At 45.7% G+C, this 13192-nt stretch overlaps 1 long non-coding RNA gene across 1 annotated transcript; it reads left to right on the top strand.

Annotated features, from left to right (window-relative positions):
* Nucleotides 1–968: 968 nt before the first annotated feature.
* Nucleotides 969–12937, top strand: LOC140387150 (uncharacterized). Its single transcript, XR_011933741.1, has 5 exons — nucleotides 969–1105; nucleotides 1224–1294; nucleotides 4571–4810; nucleotides 6901–6936; nucleotides 12452–12937. It is a non-coding gene; the product is annotated as an uncharacterized lncRNA (long non-coding RNA).
* Nucleotides 12938–13192: the final 255 nt, after the last annotated feature.

Genomic DNA, 13192 nt, shown 5'->3' with positions numbered 1-13192 from the left:
TTGCACGAGGGTTAAAGTAACCCTGAGGTGATGGATGAGAGGCAACGAGAGGGACAGGTGTAAGAGGGGAAGAGGGACTCCTGAGAGTGACAGGCCACAGAAGAGAGTGCTCTGGCAAAGTAGGGTATACGAGAAGAAGCAAGGGGTAACTTTGGAAGCAACAGACCAGAACAGAGAAGGGATAATACTGCGGAAAATATGAGTGGAAAGGAGTCCTCCGAGAGTATAGAGGTAGAATGGTAGAGCAGAAGGGAGAAGATAGTCATTTGGCAGTACAGAGTATTGCTGAAAAAAAGAGCCAAACTGTGAGCTGGTTAATAATCTTAAATTGGGTTTCAGTGTAATTCTTTGCACAATTAGGATTGTTTAGCAAGTGTTGTTCAAAAATTATACCAAAAACCAATTTAAGATTATCAGTCGGGCTCACAGTATGGCTCAGTTACGCATGCATACATTTTTTTAATTCTCTCATGGGACATGGACTTCGCTGGCTGGGCCAACATTTATTCACATACAGGAACCTATCTTTTGTAGACAGAAGGTACATGCGTGTGCATTGCACCTCTTCCAATTAGAGAAAAGCTTGGGGACAGCCATTCTCTCGTACATTCCCAATAGCAATGGCTTGACAATATAAGAGTTGACCTGCCTCGTTTGAATTTGAATAGTAGCTTAGCATTTAACTTTCCCTGGTGCATTCTCCATGGCAACACCTCGAGCAACCAAAGTCCACTTGCCAATCAATCAGCACTCTCTTCTCCTGAGGTGTAAATTGTTCCGTCTACTATTGGTGTTCTCGCAAACTGTTCTGGTGTGTGCAAGATGAAAAGATTTGACAGCACGTCTCTTTTTTCAACAGTCACAGGGCCCCTACAGAACATGGAAGGGTTAACCCTAAGAAGGTCTGAGCAGGTAAAGGAAGGAATATTCCCGGGAACGCCGTACAGGGAGGGGCAGTGTACTAACAGGTGGAAGGAAGGAGATTGAGAATGTGCAAACACTGAGACTGATACCTTGAGGGGAGATGTGGGAGCGATGCTGCCAGCAATGAGGTAGAAATATTCAAACATAATGGCAGGGAGGCTGGAGGCAATGCAAATAAATGGTAAAGTTCCAATCCACTGACATGCAATATGCATTGAGAAATGTGAACTATTCAAATATGTCAGCAAGTGAGGATTAACTGTGAATTGTGTTTGGTTTACATATTACTGAAAGGACAGGACTGCTCATAATGTGGAGTGGATATTCACACAGTGACCTTGCTCTGTTTTCTCAACGCCTTTATGAATAGGTAAGTGGCTAGCTATGTGACTGCACGCGCAAACTAGTTTAGTTTCACAAGGTGCAATAAACTTACGAAGAAAGCGCCTGCAATTATCCTTTGTTGTTAATGATAAGAAATTTAAAAAATCATCTATGGTTTTCACTCTACATTTTTAAAAATATATTTACAGGAACACCCAGTAGTGAGTCTGTCAGCGTAATCGCGAATACGAGTGTAGTAGTGGTAGAAGACCAACGGTTCCCTGGGGAATGCAGGCTGTGTTGCTCAGGGACAGTCCTGTCACTCCTGACAATGTCGATGGTTGGGTTGCTGTGAGTGAACATGTGGTGTTCTACAGCTGACAATGTATTAGTCTGAAATGTTGTAATGTGAAAACACAGCATCCAGGTTGTGGGCAACAAACTCCCACAGCAGCAGTGTGATAATGACTCGGATCATCTGTTTTACGGGTTGTTGATTGTGGGATAGATATTTGCAAAGAGCAGCAGGCATAACACCCCTGCTCTTCTTCAAAATACTACTATGGGATTGTTACTCCTTTTCACATCCCTTGCAGAAGGTGGATGGGGCCTTGGTTTGATTTCTCACCCAAAAGGCAAATGCCTCCGACGCTGCCGCGTTCCCTCAGTCCTGCACTGGAGTGTCAACCTGACGTTTGGTGCTCGAGCCCTGAGCAAAAGTTCTAAATGTACCTGTTATAGTTCTTTGTTGCTGCAAACAGAAAAGGTATGGAGGTGCCCATAATCTGCATTCTTGTGAAACACGATGAGGGGTTTGTTAAGGGTGTTGCTCAATATAATCAAGATGGTGATCTGCTCAAAGCCCATGCAAACACTCTGTTGACGTCACTACACATCATGTGAGGCAAAACCAGCAAGAATGTATTCCCAGGTACATGAATGAAATGAAATTTAATGAAATTGAAAATCGCTTATTGTCACGAGTAGGCTTCAAATGAAGTTACTGTGAAAAGCCCCTAGTCGCCACATTCCGGCGCCTGTTCGGGGAGGCTGGTACATAACCGTGTCTTTATAGGGGAACCACATACGAAGTAACCAAAGGTCAAAAGTGCTGTTTCTATGTGCAAACCGTTTGTACTGATTTTCTTTGTGTTATCTTCTTTGCAAGCACTCTGAGTCATAATGCACCTCCTCTTTCAGGTACCATGCCCTGGAAGGGCATTGGTGACCGTGGACTTCCATTCGATTGGCCCATGATTATGCTTGCCAAAGTACTGCAAGAGTTTGCCGTTGCCTTCTGCAGCACGGTCGACCTGGGAACTCTCCCACCTGCCAGCAGAAGTATTGGAATGGGTCATAGGCTGGGCAATCAATCTGTTTGGCCAACTTATGAACTCCCTGAAGTCCTGACATGAGACTTGAACTGGGGAAAGTGCAGGTGTCACAAGGCCATGCCCCTTCATTTTTTTGAAAATATGTTTTTTCATCTTTCAATTGACTGGAAATTTTGCAATTTGAACTGAGACAGAGCAAACTGCTTAAAAATGCAAGGCCGCATTCCAAGGTGACAGTGAGAAACAAATAAAATCACCCTCAAGGGAGTGCGAGGAGAGACATGTCCTGTAATTCAGGCACCCATCAAATCTCGCAACAGTCTAAGGAAGAGACATTTAAAAATACAAACTATTGGACATTTAAATGATAGCTGCTACAGCCGACACACCCACAACCTTTGGGAAAACACAATGGGTGAAGTATTTCAAGGCAAGATGACCCAGCCACTAGATGAATCAAAGGACACTTAACCATATATTATCTTATATTTACTTATTGTATCGCTTCTCGGACTTTTAGCTCAGATGAGCATGAGGTCAGGTGTAATGCCTGGATCTGGTATGTCTCTCTTGGGGGACCATGAATTGGATTCAATTTGAATTGGTTTTTGGAGCAGGTAAGGAGCTGGAATATGGGTTCGGCCCTGTCCACACTCTGAGCTCTGGCTTTGTAACTTTGATAAAGCAATAAAAAAAATGTTTAAAAATATTTACTTATTGTATTCTAACTCCCCTGATTTCTGATAACTGATGTGTTTGTGTGTGTGTGGGGTGAGGACCCCACACACACCGAAGGGGTGCGGACCGAATCTTGACGTTTCGTGTTTACAATTTTTCAGTGGTTAATAAATTTGCTATTTTTTAATTCAAGAAAACCATGTTTGATTGCCTCAGCACTGAAATAGTTAAATACCTTCTGATTTGGAGAAGGCATATCCTCATGAAAAAAAGAAACTTAAAACCTTGCAGAAAGGGGCAGCACGGTGGCGCAGTGGTTAGCACTGCTATCTACGGCGCTGAGGATCCGGGTTCGATCCCGGCCCCGGGTCACTGTCCGTGTGGAGTTTGCACATTCTCCCCGTGTCTGCATGGGTCTCACCCCCACAACCCAAAGATGTGCAGGGTCGGTGGATTGGCCATGCTAAGTTGCCCCTTAATTGGAAAAGATAATTGGGTGCTCTAAATTTTTTTTAAAACCTTGTGGGCCAGTGGTGCAATGGATAACGCATGTGACTACAGATCAGAAGATTCTAGGTTCGACTCATGGCTGGCCCAAACTTTTACGGGCGACAAGGCGGCACAGTGGTTAGCACTGCTGCCTCAGAGCTCCAGAGACCCGGGTTCAATTCCGGCCTCGGGTGACTGTGTGGAGTTTGCACATTTCCCCCGTGTCTGTGTGGGTTTCCTCCGGGTGCTCCGGTTTCCTCCCACAGTCCTAAGATGTGCAGGTTAGGTGGATTGGCCATGCTAAGTTGCCCCTTAGTGTCCAAAATGTTAGCTGGGGTTACTGGAATATGGGGATAGGGTGCTCTTTCCAAGGGCTAGTGCGGACTCGATGGGCCAAACGGCCTCCTTCTGCACTGCAGGAATTCTATTCTACAATTTTTATTGGTGAGCAATCAAGGGGGTAGAATACAGGGGGGCCAGTTCACCCATTTTCGACCTGTTCCTAACACGGTAGACACATCTTAACACATAGTTTCACCAGGAAACAGAAAATAATGTTAATATGGAGCTTGGAGCAAGTATCTTTTGTGTGAAATGCAGCTTAGAATGATTTCACCTTCACTGTTTATTGAAATTCTGTTCAAGAATTCCCTCGCTTAAATCCGTGTCATGGGGATTGAAGTTGTTGACGAAAATGCGAAACAGGTCTGTTAACAGGCTGGTCCCTTGACATCAGTCAAGTGTGCTGCCAGTAATTTATGTTCTAGCTTGTTAATTTTTTGGCAATGATATCCACTGAAGTAACCGTCTATGTTTTTCAGGTATCGATTCCTTCCAACTGCAGCCTGTGGTTAAGTAGGGGGAAAAAAAATCCTCATCCCTGCAGTTGAGCACCTGTAGTTTGGGGACCTAAGCATGTGAAAGCGTGGATATCTCTTCGCTACCTATTAATTGCTCTCCCGCAGTTAAAACAGTGGGTACCAGGAGAAGCACATCATTTATTCATCGTGCAAGCTCATCCTCCAAGGGCTCATTGTTTCCAAGGAAGACATATATTTTTGGTATATTTCTGGATCAAATCAAAATTCCGTAGCTGACCGTTTCAATCGTCTGAAACATTGTTTATGGTGAAAAGCCCATTTTGTGCTGATTTTGATGCTAAATGAAAGTAAGGTGTTTATACATTAACAATGAAACAGCTAAATTATGTTTGACTGGGCAATTGTGCAAGGTTGAAATATATTTTATAAGCCATTTTCAAAAACTCCTGTGTGAATCTTACGAGAATGTTTCCATGGATTCCAACTGTATGGATAGACGTAGGGGAGCACGGTAGCACAGTGGGCAGCACTATTGCTTCACAGCGCCAGGGTCCCAGGTTCGATTCCCGGCTTGGGTCACTGTCTGTGCGGAGTCTGCACATTCTCCACGTGGCTGCGTGGGTTTCCTCCGGGTGCTCTGGTTTCCTCCCACAAGTCCCGAAAGACATGCTGTTAGACGAATTGGACATTCTGAATTCTCCCTCCGTGTACCCGAGCAGGCGCCAGAATGTGGCGACTCGGGGCTTTTCACAGTAACTTCATTGCAGTGTTAATGTAAGCCTACTTGTGACAATAAAGATTATTATTATTGAGATTTGGGAAGCTTGAGGCCATACTCACGAGAGAAAAGAAGGATCAGGGGAAATTTGAGAGATTTTCAAAGTCATGAGGGGTGACAGGAATATGGAAGGTTAATGAGATTGAGATGAAAGTAAAATAACAGAAAAGTAACATTACAAGCAGGCACCTAGAGGAATAATGAGATGTGATTTTCCCAGTAACAAGATTAGCAGGAGTCTAGAGACATTGAGGTGCAAATGGCCATATCACAGATTATGGATTCCAATTGAATGGATAGACATAAGGCAGCACGGTAGCACAGTGGATAGCACTGTTGCTTCACAGCACCAAGGTCCCAGGTTCGATTCCCGGCTTGGGTCACATTCTGGGCAGAGTTTACCAGAGATCATTGGAGATATACAAATGGTAACTTCTAAAGGCAAGAAATTCGAGTGAGGTAGACAGCAGAATCCACAGAGGGGAATATCAAAGAGCTAGATCAGGTTAACTGCTAGAACCTTCATAAAGGAAACAGGCCAGTTCTCCATCCAACAGCCAGACGGGCCAGTTCCATCTCTGATCCAAGCCGCGGAAGCCTGGTCCAGTTGACATTTAGAGTCACAATTTTGTGCCTTTGCTGAACCAGGAAAAGGCGTTTTCCCAGATTTGGTCACCGAAGCGGTATTGTGTGGTAATTATTAACTGGATTTGACCTCTAGAGTTACTAAAATTGGATGTTGCTTCCCAGCGCTGCGGATCCGGATTCGATCCTGGCCCCGGGTCACTGTCCGTGTGGAGTTTGCACATTCTCCCCATGTCTGCATGGGTCTCAGCCCCACAATCAAAAGGTGCACAGGGTAGGTAGATTGGCCACGCTAAATTGGGAAAAAAAGAATTAGGTACTTTAAAAAAATTCTAAGAAAAAAAGAAGAAAATTCGGTGTTGCTTGGGAAAAGGGGTGTCTCATAGAGTTCTGGGAATGTGGGTATATTTTGGGAACAAGAGGTAACTTCTGATAAAACGGTGTGTTTAGTTATTCATATACTTAAGCATCAAAGTGTATATTAGTGTTTTGTTGTGGGGTTTTGCTTTTCATTTACTTTGATAAATATTCTTTATTAATTGTTACACAACGACTAAATTGGTTCCTCACTGGGTTGTACGGGGTTCCTCACATTATTCCAATCAAAAATACACCACTGAGAGCCAATGTTTCAAGTTATCCTTCAGAGTTTTGAGATACTCTTGCAGGTAACATCAGCAGGGTTCTTAACAGGATTGACAGTCAGGATAGGGAGAGACTATTCCTTTTGACAGAAGGGTCGAGAACCATCCAATACAATTTAAGGTAATCGTCAAAAGAAGCCACATGGAGGAACAACTGTATTATATAGAGTCATTATTTACATCGCCCATTCATTATCACCCATTTTGCATTATCACACAAAGTCAAGGCCCCTTCGTCAAGAATATGAGGAACAGTTGTTTTCACTTATCCAGAACTTTTCAAAAATTGAAAGAATGACTTTTATATGTCGTTCCTTTAACAGACTCAGGGCGTCCCAAGACATTTTACAGCCAATGAGGTACTTTCTGAATTGTATTCATTGTTGTAACATAGAAAACGCAGCAACCAATCTGCACACAAACTGAAATAGGATGACAGCCAGGTAACTGTTTCTCCAATGTTGATTTTTGAAAAAAAAATCTCTAATTAAGGGGCAATTTTTCTTTGAGTGTAGCCAACACATATACATCTTTAGGTTGTGGAGGAGAGACCCACGCAGTCACGGGGAGAATGTGCAAACTCCACACGTGGACAGGGAACCCGGGCTGGGATTGAACCTGGGTCTTCAGCGCCGTGAGGCAACAGTGCTAACCACTGCACCACCGTGCTGCCCCTGTGCCACAGGATCTTATATGTCTACCTGTGAGGGAGCTTGGGTTATCACCTCATCCAAAAGATGGCATCTTTGACAGTGCTGCACTCCCTCTTTACTGCACTGGAATGCCAGCCTAGATCTTCCAGCTTGTGATTTTAGAATGAGACTTGAACTCACAATCCTTGCTGCCCTTCTGGATAACCCTATCACATCCTCTAAATTGGCCAAAACTCCTAACACGCTGCTATTTAATCTCTTGAAGGAAATAGGGGATTTCCAAAGTTGAATCCAATTCCCAACCTTGGGTGCGATTCTCCGACCCCCCCACCGGGTCGCAGAATCGCCGGTGGCCGGCGTGAATCCCGCTCCCGCCGTGTCCCAAATTCTCCGCCACCAGAGATTCGGCAGGGGCGGGAATCGCGCCGCGCCGGTCGGCGGAAATCGCGCCGGTCGGCGGGCCCACCCCCGCGATCGGGGCCCACCAATCCACGGGCGGGCCTATGCCGTGGGGGCACTCTTTTCCTTCCGCCTTCGCCATGGTCTTCACTATGGTGGAGGCGGAAGAGACCCCCTCCACTACGCACGCGTGGGGATGCCGTGAGCGACCGCTGACACTCCCGCGCATGCGTCGCATGGCAAAGGTCATTTCCGCGCCAGCTGGTGGGGCGCCAAAGGCCTTTCCTGCCAGCCGGCGGGGTGGAAATCACTCCAGCGCGGGCCTAGCCCCTCAAGGTGAGGGCTCGGCCCCTCAAGATGTGGAGAAATCCGCACCTTTGGGGCGGCGCGATGCCGGACTGATTCGCGCGTGTTTCGCACCAGTCGGCGGACATCGCGCCGATTGCGGAGAATCCTGCCCCATATGTTTATTCACTAAAATAAGAACACCTGTCATCTGTCACTTGTTCTTTAGTTTTGCTTTCATTGAGCACTGATCTTTGATCTCCCACATTTTGCTATCTTTCCTTTATGCCACTATCAGCACCATCTTCAGTCTTTAATGCTACCATTAACACTCCCTTTGGCTTGTGTCCATGTCAACCTCTCCTCAGTTCCCACCTATCCCTGACCTTCTATTCTGCTCCGCCTTCTCAACCCCTCCTCTCCAACGGTATCATCCTTCATTAAATGTTTTTAAGATAAAGATAGATAGTTTTTTGAAGAATAAAGGGATTAAGGGTTATGGTGTTCGGGCCGGAAAGTGGAGCTGAGTCCACAAAAGATCAGCCATGATATCATTGAATGGTGGAGCAGGCTCGAGGGGCCAGATGGCCTACTCCTGCTTCTAGTTCTTATGTTTACATTTCTACCCCTCTCATCTCTGAAGACGTGTGGCACAGACTTGAAACACGGACTCTGTTTTTCTCTCTCCACAGCTAGACCCGCTGAAGTCTGCCAGCGTTTTCTGCCTTCATAACACATGCACAGACCTGCTGGACTGAAGGACCTTATTCTGTGCTGCAGGTTCTATGCAATACTGTACAAATAAACCTGGGACCATCTGGTTTGTCTGATAGAGTGGCATGCATCCTCGTCCGACTGAACCATCAGCGCAACCTCTCTCCGCTGTGTCCCTAAAAATCCAGATAAAACAGTCAGAGCGGAACATTAATTCCTTCTCTGTGGCCAATTTAACTAAGCCTAATTTTCCGTGCACCAAAAGCCACAGCAAATACCGTACAGCAGTTAATCTAATGATCTGATTTTCGCAGCCTCATTGAAATGTAAAATAGCTCATTGTGAACGCGATGGCTCACTTGTAACAATGCCAAGCGAATCTAATTGACACTTTCTTCTGGAAGATTTCCTTGCGCGTTACAGGAAAATGTATACGGCCGCAAAAGGACAACGCAATGCTTTTTTAGGGGGCAACTGCGGATTTGGTTGGCATGTTGTCCTTCGATGCTCCCATTTTAGTATGCGCCTGAGATCGCAGAGGTACTCTGAATGCATTTAAGTAGGGTTAACTAATTATCAGGCTTATAATGGCCATGCCTAGATAAGATGGAGCTGCTGTGTGATGAATATTAATAGGGATCCCCCACTAGAATTTAATTAGTAGGCTTTAGCTGACAGGCAATTCATTCAGGTCTGAAGTGTGTGCCATCTGCCCCATCCCATCCCCTTCAAACCCCCCCCGCCCCCCTCTCCCCCGCCACAATGCCACCTCCCAGAGTCCCAAACTCTAACATCATAACACAGAGCCCTCCCACCACCCTCAACACCAGAGGCTCACTGAGTGATTGAACTGATTGGGAAGTGTCAAGCTCTAACGGTACCAACTGGAATAATTATTTCTCAGAGGCAGCAGGTTTCATGCTTAACTCCACTGATGCTTTCGCTTTGACCTGTTTCTCTTTCCGTGAGACTGCGAAAGCTGCTGATTGATCCTGAGGTAACGTGTCTCCTCACAGCCAATTTCCACTCTGAATTCAACGTGTCATCCTCCAGGACCCAGTTCATGCAGACGTGCTTCATTGGTGAGCCTAAACCAGTGTGTATCGGCCGTGCTACTTAGCTGGGAGACAGCTGAGCTCCTCTCTGATCTGATTTGTTCACAACTTGTCATGCTATTTGACCCCAAGCTAAGCTTTCAGCCTCCTGTCACCTCAACAACAAAAACTTATATTTATGTGGCACCTTTAATGACAAACAAAGCACAGTACAGCACAGGAACAGGCCCTTCGTCCCTCCCAGCCTGCGCCAATCATGATGCCTGTCCAAGGGCAGCACGGTAGCACAGTGGGTAGCATTGTTGCTTCACAGCACCAGGGTCCCGGGTTCGATTCCCGGCTTGGGTCACTGTCTATGCGGAGTCTGCACGTTCTCCGTGTGTCTGCGTGAGTTTCTTCCGGGTGCTCCGGTTTCCTCCCACAAGTCACAAACGACGGGCTGTTAGGTGAATTGGACATTCTGAATTCTCCCTCCGTGTACCCGAACAGGTACCGGAATGTGGCGACTAGACTTTTCACATTACCTTCATTGCAGTTTTTGACAATAAAGATTTTTATTATTTAACTAAAACCTTCTACACTTCCAGGGTCTGTATCCCTATATTCCCATCATATTCATGTATTTGTCAAGATGCCTCTTAAACGTTGTGATAAATGCAACAAAATGACAGAGGGCCACATAGGATGGCACGGTGGCACAGTGGTTAGCACTGCTGCCTCACAGCGCCACGAACCTGGGTTCAATTTCAGCCTCGGGTGACTGTCTGTGTGAAACATAGAACATGAACATAGAACATACAGTGCAGAAGGAGGCCATTCAGCCCATCGAGTCTGCACCAACCCACTTAAGCCCTCACTTCCACCCTATCCCCGTAACCCAATAACCCCTCCTCACCTTTTTTGGTCACTAAGAGCAATTTATCATGGCCAATCCACCTAACCTGCACATCTTTGGACTGTGGGAGGAAACCGGAGCACCCGGAGGAAACCCACGCAGACACGTGGAGAACGTGCAGACTCCGCACAGACAGTGACCCAGCGGGGAATCGAACCTGGGACCCTGGCGCTGTGAAGCCACAGTGCTATCCACTTGTGCTGCCGTGCTGGAGTTTGCACTTTCTCCCCACGTCTGCGTGGGTTTCCTCCGGGTGCTCCGGTTTCCCCCCACAGTGCAAAGATGTGCAGGATAGATGGATTTGTTATGCTAAATTGCCCCTTAATGTCCAAAGATGTGCCGGTTAGTTGGAATCACGGGGAGAGGGCAGTGGAATGAGACTATGTGGGCTGTTCTTTCAGAGGGTCAGTGCAGACGCGATGGGTCAAATGGCCTCCTTCTGCATTGTAGGAATTCTACATCTTCTATGTCTATAGTAAAGTGGACTTTGCTGTGCCCTATGCATTTGGACATTCCGTGCCCATTGGAGTGGACACAGGCACTGAAAATGGTGGGAGCTCAGGAGGAGACACTGTAGGATCATCCACTTGAACTTTTGGATAAAGTCGCTTGCAAACACTTTATCCTTGTCTCTTGCCCGCACATGCTGAGCTCCACCATGGTTGAGAATGTGGATCTTCATGGAGGCACTTTCTCCTATGATGTCTCTTGGTGATATCAGCCAAAAGCACAGAGTTCTTGCTGATGGTATGTAGTTTGCCTTTTCCCTCAGTTCCAAGTCGACTAGTCAACTTTCCAACTGCCTGTCTGACAATCATCTTTGGGATGAATCACAATTTCCTTTTGCTTAATGTTTGGATGAAGATGAAACCATTCTTTTTGTACCGTCCTATTTTTGTACCGTCCTATTTTTGTACCGTACCTATTTCCATCATTACTTCCATTAACCGCCCTGATTTACATCTCAAGTCATGAGGAACCTGGTGTTACTTAATCACAAGCTAAGTGTTTACGTCCCCATATCTCTGCGCCATCATGTCTGCCTTCCTTTGCAACAGGATCTTTCTCTGTCTCTGGCTTTCCCCCTACCTACTTTATCCAAGCCTTTAAAACCCCTAGGATTCGCTTCTTAGCAACTGATGCTGCTATTTCTACATTGTGAACATTCGCTCATTCGGAATGCAGCCATGCTCCTTCCCCACGCAAAGCCCTGAGCTTCCATTACACTGATCGTTGCTAGGCTCCTAGGATCTCTGAACTCTTGTACGTCCATTTGAGAACCTTATTCTCACCTTCAAATGCCTCCATGGCTTTCTGCCCCAGTAATCCTCTTAGGCACTGTGTGCACGCACAACACCCCATTCCGTAATCCTCTACCCCGTTCCTTCTTCACCATTTCCAGTATCTTCCCCTCGCAACCGCCAAGCCCTTGCACTCCCAGGTTCCATACCCAAGTCCCTTCACCAGACTCTCCCCTCCCTGCTTTCAAAGGCCAACTGAAGACTTTTCAAGCCATCCACTTCATCTATTCTTTATCCCGGCACGTGAATGTTTTCTGCAGTTCTATCATTTGTGTGCACCATTCTGCAATCAATCTAAAATGCACTTATTTATGTGTTTCATGCGAGTGTCTCCGTTTTCAATTTTCACTTTTCAATTAACTTGTTGAAAGTTGGAAAAGGTGTCGTTTGGCGAATGCTGCAGTTTCTCCAATAGCAGCACATGAGCAAGTCTTTCATCGCGATGAAAAAGTTGAATGGTAAACTTCCTACTGTACTTTGTCCAACTACATTGGGATTCTTGACAACAGTATTACATAGTATGTTCCCATTTCTCATTTGTTCTTCATTGTTTCCATTTGAATTTCAAACAGGGATTCCTTCCTGTGTACGAGGCACTTTAGGTTTATACGGTTTTCACTGGAATAGAAAAGGTAAACCCAAATACAACATTGCAGATGCAGGAGGACAGCAGGGAAAGAGGACATTGTTTCATTGCCCCAAGTGCTAGCTTGGGGCAGATGCGGAAAGGGTTGCTTTTTCAACCAAAGGACAATGAGCCATAAATGATCACCATCAAGGCTTCTCGGCCCATTTAGGAAATGACCAGATGATGTAATGGAAGATGGCAAAGGTTGGTACTCTGGAAGAACTCCATCAAATGGACTGACAGGCGCTCTTCATCCAAACCTAGTGGTATCGCACAGCCGTGTTCGAATGTAGCACCCTAAAGTCTTTCTTTTTGAGGCTGATAAACTGCTTTAGCTGTCAAAGAATGTGTCTGTATGTAAATTGGCCCATTTGTGTGTGTTTTTATTTTGCCTGCTCATTTTGGTTGGTGAAAACAATTACCTTTCTAATTTGGTGTTTAAGTTGTGTCATTTATGGTGTTGGATAATGATAGTGCACCGAGAGGCGTATTGTAGCTGTCAATTATTTTGAAAATATGGTTCTAATTAATGCTTTCTTCACAAAAGCAGCCACCCTTTGCTGTAAAGGGAGAACCTCATTAATAGACAACGCCGTGCTCGGGGAAAAATAAATGTTGAGCGTAGCTTCAGGAAGGTCAGAGGGCAGCTGTAAAATTTCATTCTGAGCTGAGGAGCGGGTTCCAC

The sequence above is a fragment of the Scyliorhinus torazame genome, chromosome 12 (assembly GCF_047496885.1).
Source record: "Scyliorhinus torazame isolate Kashiwa2021f chromosome 12, sScyTor2.1, whole genome shotgun sequence".
Lineage (NCBI taxonomy): Eukaryota > Metazoa > Chordata > Chondrichthyes > Carcharhiniformes > Scyliorhinidae > Scyliorhinus > Scyliorhinus torazame.
Note: the sequence above shows the minus strand (reverse complement) of the source record. Positions and strands in the feature narration are given on the sequence as shown.